Below are 7,396 nucleotides of genomic sequence, written 5' to 3' on the forward strand. Positions count from 1 at the left end.
ATATAGAAGCAGCAGATGAAAATACTGCGGAGGAAAACATTTCATCTGGCTCTTTGGCTGAAGCAAGCTCTCCTAGCTCGAATAAGGTGAGGAATAAGAGACCACCAGTCTGGATGAGAGACTATGCAATAGGAGAAGTTTTTTTTTTGTAAAGAAGATGATGAAGCTCAGCCATGTTTACCCCTACTGAACCTGCAAACTTTGTAAACTTTAAAGAAGCATTGAAGAGTGAGAAATGGAGGCAAGCCATGGATCGTGAGCAATAAACAGAAATGACACATGAGAATTGATGAAGTTATCTAGTGGAAGTTTGGTATGAGGTCGTAGATATAAACTGATTACTATTCGTGTTTAGTTTAAGGGAGAGATTGTTCGGATTAGATTTGATTGAGTTATTTGGATCAGATTTGATCTAGTTATTTGAATTAGATTTGATTTAGTCATTCTTCAATTGGTTGAGAGATTTCTCCCAATTCTTATGATCTTTACGGTTTTCTTTTTCTGTTCCTAACAGTAACATGTCATTCTTAAGAAACCTAGGACACCGATGTGACAATGATACATTAATTAAAAAGAATTATTTCAAAAAATTTATCAATTTTATATTAGAGATAAATTTATATAAATAAGTTTATATATTTGTATACTTAAAAAAAAAAAAAAAATCTTAATGTACGTTTCACTCTCAAAATATATTCAAAGTCAAGTGTCTGATATGATGGATTATAAATTTGTAATGTATCCATTGTATTAACAAGTGTTCAGTGCATGCCCAACACGTGTCAGATTAGTGACACTAAGTTATTCTCATACTTTCTTTACACCCATTTAAAGTAGTTTGAAAACTAGCACGTCAAATATTATAGTTGAATAACTACCACTTCAATTTTGTGCTGTAAGGATGTTTTGACCGAAGAGAAATAAAATCCTTAATTTAGAAAGTCCAATGAATAGCCAAAAATAATGACTAACATAATTAAAAAATAAATAAATAAACATAAAGCATTAATTGATTAAATTGGCTAATTCCTAACATAATTAAAAAAAAAAAAAAATGTAACAAACACACCCAAGTAAGATTAGGAACACAAGTAAAAAAAAAAAACCACAAACAGCCAAAAATCAAAATTTGGAAAGTGTTAAACAGTTTTGATATATAGACATTTCAAGACTTTGCTCATGCAATATTCCCATGAAATCTAACACTAGAGCATCATAAAATTTAGAGAAATGATTGAAATGATGTCATGTTCATATAAGTTGACTTTAATACAAAGGACAAATCGAACTTTCTTAAGGATAAATTGGGGACACCAGCCTAAGCTAATCAGGTAGGTGGCCTTACCATCCGTATTGTTATATTTAATGTTGACTGTGCCCGTGGTTCTACAAGTGTCATATATATCGATATGTGTGAAATGTTTATGAATCGATATGCTTATGATATGTTATAATATATGAATTGTATGATAGTACGTACGGTACCATGTGTTCAATGGTATATTTGAGATAGGATACGAGAAGGATGCACTAAACGTAATGTAACGATACGAGTAAGACATGTTCATGAAATGTTATGGTTTGCTTACGTATCGAAGTGCTATGGGTATGACAGATTGATAAAAACGATATGGTCACGATGGATTCATAAAACAATACGATTAGGTTATGGGTAGAAAGTGATAGGATTATGATAGATTGATAAAACGATAGCGTTAGGATACGTTCCTGTAACATTATGACTAAGGTACGTTCAGGTAACGACACAACTATGATATGTCTAAGGATGTTAAGGCTATGATAAATTAGGGAAGGATATAACCACGAAGTTTTTACGATATGATATGATTATGATACGACATGTGAAGGACGGATATATATCCAACAAGTGTCAAAGAGGGACGTGAGAATAAATTATTCTCAAACTTTCTTTACATTGGTCAAATAGTATTTGATAAGCTTTCAAAATTAAGGGTTTTCTTTTTTCTTCTTCCTTCTTTCTCCCTTTTCACGTTTAATTTTTTTTTAAATAAAAAAAAGTTTAATGTGAGAATGAAGAAGTTAGAAAGGAGAAAGAAATGAATGTAATAAAACTTTCCGTCGGTAGGAATGGAAATGGTGAATGGGTCCTTGACGATAGTCGACCGCTATACTCTAGTTTTGGATGTAAGTGCTGATTATCAGCAATATGAGTTGTGTCAATACCACACCGTTATCAAGAGGAAGTAAAGTAGAGTAGAAAAGATCATGCGATCCATTTGTTGAGAGGCACACAAGTAAGAATGTTGGATATAACTACTCTTTCACATCTGAGTGTTGGATATAACTACTTTTTGTTGAGAGTACTGTAAGAAGCACACAAGTAAGAATGTTATAACTACTCTTTCACATCTGAGTGTTGGATATAACTACTCTTTCACATCTGAGTGTTGGATATAACTACTCTTTCACATCTGAGGGATGAGTCTCATAGATCAAAATACAATACCAAAGAAACTTCAGGTGGTAGTGATTGCTTGCAATGGTGTCTCCGTGGTATCCCAGACACATGTAACATGATTTTTCTTGCTCAAATATAGCTTCATTTGTCTTAAAAGTTCACTTTTGAGTAATCCTGGAAGGCTTCTTAATTTGCAGCCTCTGGTGATGATGATCACTCTGAGGTGGGTTTGTTAGTGAAGATGCAATTATATAATCAGGGTTTTATATCAATGGTCCCATTTATATCTATAAATGAAATTTGTGGTGTATTTTTTGGAAATTCAACAATAATCATCAGTTATCTGGTTACCATTCTAAAGAAATTCAACTTTCGACCTTTTGTGAATGCTCAAAGCTACTTGCAAAGTACTGTCGATTATGATCCATAATACTCACTGACTCGAAATTGAGGTTTGTTCATGTTTGAAAATGTGACAAACCAAAAGACAAGATGCTAGTTAATATTGTTTGAGATTGTTGTTGTGAATTCTTCATCTTTGAATACATATTTTGGTTGCCTTATGAATTTTTCCATCTTTTAAAAATATAATTTTTTTAGTTTGGCCCTAATTTCATAATAGGCTATTGAATCACGATATTGCAATATTTTAAGTTACTTTTAAGATTAAAGGTTGATGAATAAAGTAATTACGGCAAGTTCTTTTTATGCATCTTATTTTGATCTAGCACATAAATGCTTCCTAATTATTTTATTTATTTTTTTATGAATTAGGTTATGAAGATCATTTGATTATAAACCCTTTAATTCAAACAACATTTAATAACTAATTATTTTAATATTTATACTCAAATATACTAACAAGTACTAGTAACACTAGTCTCAATGACTTAAAAAATACAATTATTATCTCGAGCTATAAAGAATTTAATTCCAGCCTATTCTAATGGACAAACGCTTTATCAGACTCTATTGTAAGATTTCACTTCATCAATTTAAGTAGCGTTCAACTACAACTATAAATATCAAATTCTTAAGTATTCATGAACAAAATCGGCCTAACAGTGTCTCTAGGAACTATTTACTAAAGGTGTTAGAATGAGCCTTGTGGAAGGGTTGCCTTTAGATTCTTTAGTACCAATTAAGGATGTCAATATCCTAGTAGTGCAAAATGCAGGAAGGTTCGTAGTTGAAAAGAATAACGAGAATAGTGGACATCGTTTCATCTACAAGCATGTGGTGAACGGTCTGGTTGGTATGACTAGAGAACGTCGTCCTCGCAAAATTTATATTATTGTGATAGAAGTTATAAATAACGGTGATATTCCTTGGTCTTTTATTATAAAGGTGCAGAACTTTCTTTTTGTGCATGTGATATATCCATCGCCACCTACTCATAAGCTCTCATCTTTTAAAAAAGTTCTCGAGTTCCTTGTCCCCAAGTAGCAATACAACTACTAGAATGCTATCTCTACTTAATAATAAGCTCTCTCTCTCTCTCGAAATATATATGGGTGTGTTTGTGGATGTATTACTCTCTTTTATTAATGAAATATGACATAGTAATAATGATATTATGAGTATCTTTTCTATCCCTCCCTTCCTTATCGCTATATAAAGAATATGAAGATTATAAGTAAAAGTGTACAAGTAATTTGTTACTTTTGAACTTAAAATGCTTATAATTCAATTTATCTTTGTTATTAACAATAATTATCAAACGGTATATAATTTTGTCCAAGTAAGGTCGCTTCTCATTCCCTGTATGATATCATAACACAAAATCGAGCGGAAGGGTTAACGATAAAATGATTACAAAAATCCATTCGTCGAACTAACTATAAAGGAAAGGTTGGTTGGAAACCATGTCTATACTTCTTTGCTTTAATCACATTTAACTGAAGATATATAAGAACAACAGAATATGACATGCCCAGTCAAAACAAAAAAAATTTCTTGCCATGTTATAGTTAATGAATATGGTATGCACAAAGATCCGACGTCACACTTCATGATTGGAAACCAATACAGTGTGAGCTATGGTCGTCCATACCATCCTTTGGTTCAATTGTGTCAAGCAAATGTTGCAGCAAGCAAAGAGTTTTTAATAAGTTCACTATTGCAAAGAGCTCGGTTTAAGGCAGAAATGTCTCTGATGTGAAAGGCGCACTAATTCAACGAAATTTAAGTAACCATGAATAAGACACATGATACAGCTTGTAAACGAAACGATGTCCATGACTCTTGTTATTTTCTTCCATTACAAACCTTCTAGCCTCTTGCACTTTTTTGTCATTGACATCCTTAATTGAAATTAGAATTGAAGGAAACACTTCTCCACAACTCATTATGGAACACCTTTGATAGATAGATTCAACAGGTTTACTTTGTCGAGGAATACTTTAAAATTCGATATTTATAGTTGAACGCTACTTAAATTGATGAAGTGAAATCTTATAACTGAGGTTAATAAATCGTTTGTCTATTAGAAGAGAGAGCTTGGAATTAAATTCTTTATAGTTGGGATAAGGGTAGTTTTAGTCAAACGAAGTATACTTTTTAGTTTTAACATAAATTAATTTTTTAGTTTTAAATAAATTGACTTTTTAGTTTTAATTTTAGTCCAAATAAATTAATTTTGATGTGGTGTTATGTATTTTAAAAAAATTAATATTAACTTAATCAACAAAAATTTGTATTGTTTTTTAAATTATAATCTAAATTAATAAAAATACCATTAAACTTTGCATTTTATCTAAAAAAATACTCATAATTTTTTTTTTAAATACGGTTGAATTTTCAAAAAAAAAAAAAAACATCAAAACTACTCTTTAACTTTCAAAAGTGTTAAAAAAATGATAGATGGGGAGAAAATTGTGTTCATGAGGAAAAAATTGAAGGTTATTTCAGAGGAAGGTTTTCAAGATCAGTATAAGATCCTGAAAACATAACAAGAAGTAATATCTTAGCTTAAGGTCGCGATTAAGAACCTACTAGTGGGCTACTTACTAAGTTTTACTCACTCCATGTTTATCATTTTTTTCAAGTAACTGAGAGTTGGTCATGGATGAGAGCGGACTTTCGAGTGTGGGCCATGGACTAACCTCTGTTTTTAATCTAGTATTTTTTGTTCTTCTTTTGAGTCTACTTCTTGTTTTGTGTTTGTAACGAGTATGTATATGTAACACCCCAAAAATGAAGGAAATTATCTCCCATAAAATAAGCCCTTCATGAAAGACCCAACGGATTGAGAGGAAAAAAAAATTAAAGGATTAAGCAAAAACAAAGGATCATCACATCCAACGAGTAGTATTCAAAGCCAAGGTCGGTAAGACTATGATCGGAGTTGATATCTCCACAAAATTATCCAGAAAGTTCGATCTCTAAATAACGAAGATTCTGGAGTTCTCAATGTCAGTTTAAGCTCCTTCTATAAACTTCTAAATAACGAAGAATCTGGAGTTCTCAATGTCGGTTTAAGCTCCTATAAAGTCTGAAGTAGGAGCAACAAAACGGAATAAGAATCGAGAAAGGTCGATCCCCCAATCGAAGGCAATAAGCGTTTAGATTATGGGTCTCCTACTCTCAGATTCTTCCAAATTCGAGAGCAATCCTCCACCATTTCTCTTCAAACTTATTCCTACAGTTTCTCAACAAGATTACCCACAAGTTCTATGAAGGAATACAGTGCTGAAAGTGCTCAGAAACCATTCCCCCAATTCAATCCGTCATTGAAGAAGTTCAAGAAAAACTTTAAAATCCAATCCGAGGATACATGATGACTCGTCGAGCAAGAATGATTCCAATCAGTTTCTGCACCTCCAAGGAATGCTTCCATAGAAGACCACGAAGAAAAATAACCTCGAGCGCGTGCCAAATTGAAGGAAATTGGTTTCGAAACTTGATGAAGGAATCGAGAGCTGAGACGTCGTAGAACAAGCTACCCATAAGATCGAAAATCTGGTGGTGTTCCTCCAAAACAATTCCTTTAGCCTGAAGATAGGATATGGAAGGGGTTTAATGAAGAAATAGGGCCTTGAAACCCCTAGAATCGGCTACCCAATAAGAAATCCGAAAATGCAAAGTGGTATCCCTGAAATAATATGTACCATCTCACCTAAATGAGACCTGCACCACGATTTGCTAGCAGGATGCCATGATTATCCTGAATAGGACGGGTTCAAATGATTACGTCATGTTCATGAAGCCTTGGAAGGCGAGGTCATGTTCATGAAGCCTTGGAAGGCATGAAGTGGAGCAAGTTCAAAATAACTTAAGAATGTTACACCTTATGCCTCAAGAAAATTTGTGTTGTCGTTCTTAAAGGTCCTACCGGGAGTTGAACCCAGGTCGTTGGATTCAAAGTCCAAAGTGCTAACCACTACACCATAGAACCACTTGTAAAAATTTATTTTGGAATGGTTTTTCCTATTTTATGCAGATTCCACAAGAAGAGAGATCCTATCACGAGTCAAACTCAAGTTATTGGATTCAAAGTTCTAGAGCTGTTTTATCTAACTCGTTGTGATCTTGAGCACCTTTAGAGTGGTTGCAGAAGTAACCCTCCAGTGTTGATTGAAGCTCTTAGAGAACATGTAATTTTATATATTTCTTATAGTTAATTTATATATTGTTGTATATTACAAACAAATTGAAATAATACTTTACATCCCATTCTTTCTTTCTTCCGTGCAAAACTTAACATGAAAACTATATTATTTCAATATTCACTCGAGAAACAAGGGGTGAAAACTATATTATTTCAAACCCTCCATTATTGCTTCTACTTTGCGTGAAAATGCTTTCACTAAATCATGTTACTAACTGGTTGGTTTTGTTCGGTTCAATTCTTGGGTCCACTAGATTGAATCGACCTAGCTCAATTAAAGTCTCAATAATATAAAAATCATAAGTTTCTTAAATTACGTTAACTAAAAGTTTAACCCCTATTTTTTT

At 32.7% G+C, this 7,396-nt stretch overlaps 1 non-coding gene across 1 annotated transcript; it reads right to left on the reverse strand.

The window, feature by feature from the left end:
* Positions 1–6,764: 6,764 nt before the first annotated feature.
* On the reverse strand, positions 6,765–6,836 carry TRNAQ-UUG. The gene has a single exon. It is a non-coding gene; the product is annotated as a tRNA-Gln (tRNA).
* Between the last annotated feature and the right edge of the window lie 560 nt (positions 6,837–7,396).

This window comes from Cucurbita moschata, unplaced genomic scaffold (genome assembly GCF_002738365.1).
Source record: "Cucurbita moschata cultivar Rifu unplaced genomic scaffold, Cmos_1.0 Cmo_Scf00092, whole genome shotgun sequence".
In the NCBI taxonomy this organism is placed as follows: Eukaryota; Viridiplantae; Streptophyta; class Magnoliopsida; order Cucurbitales; family Cucurbitaceae; genus Cucurbita; species Cucurbita moschata.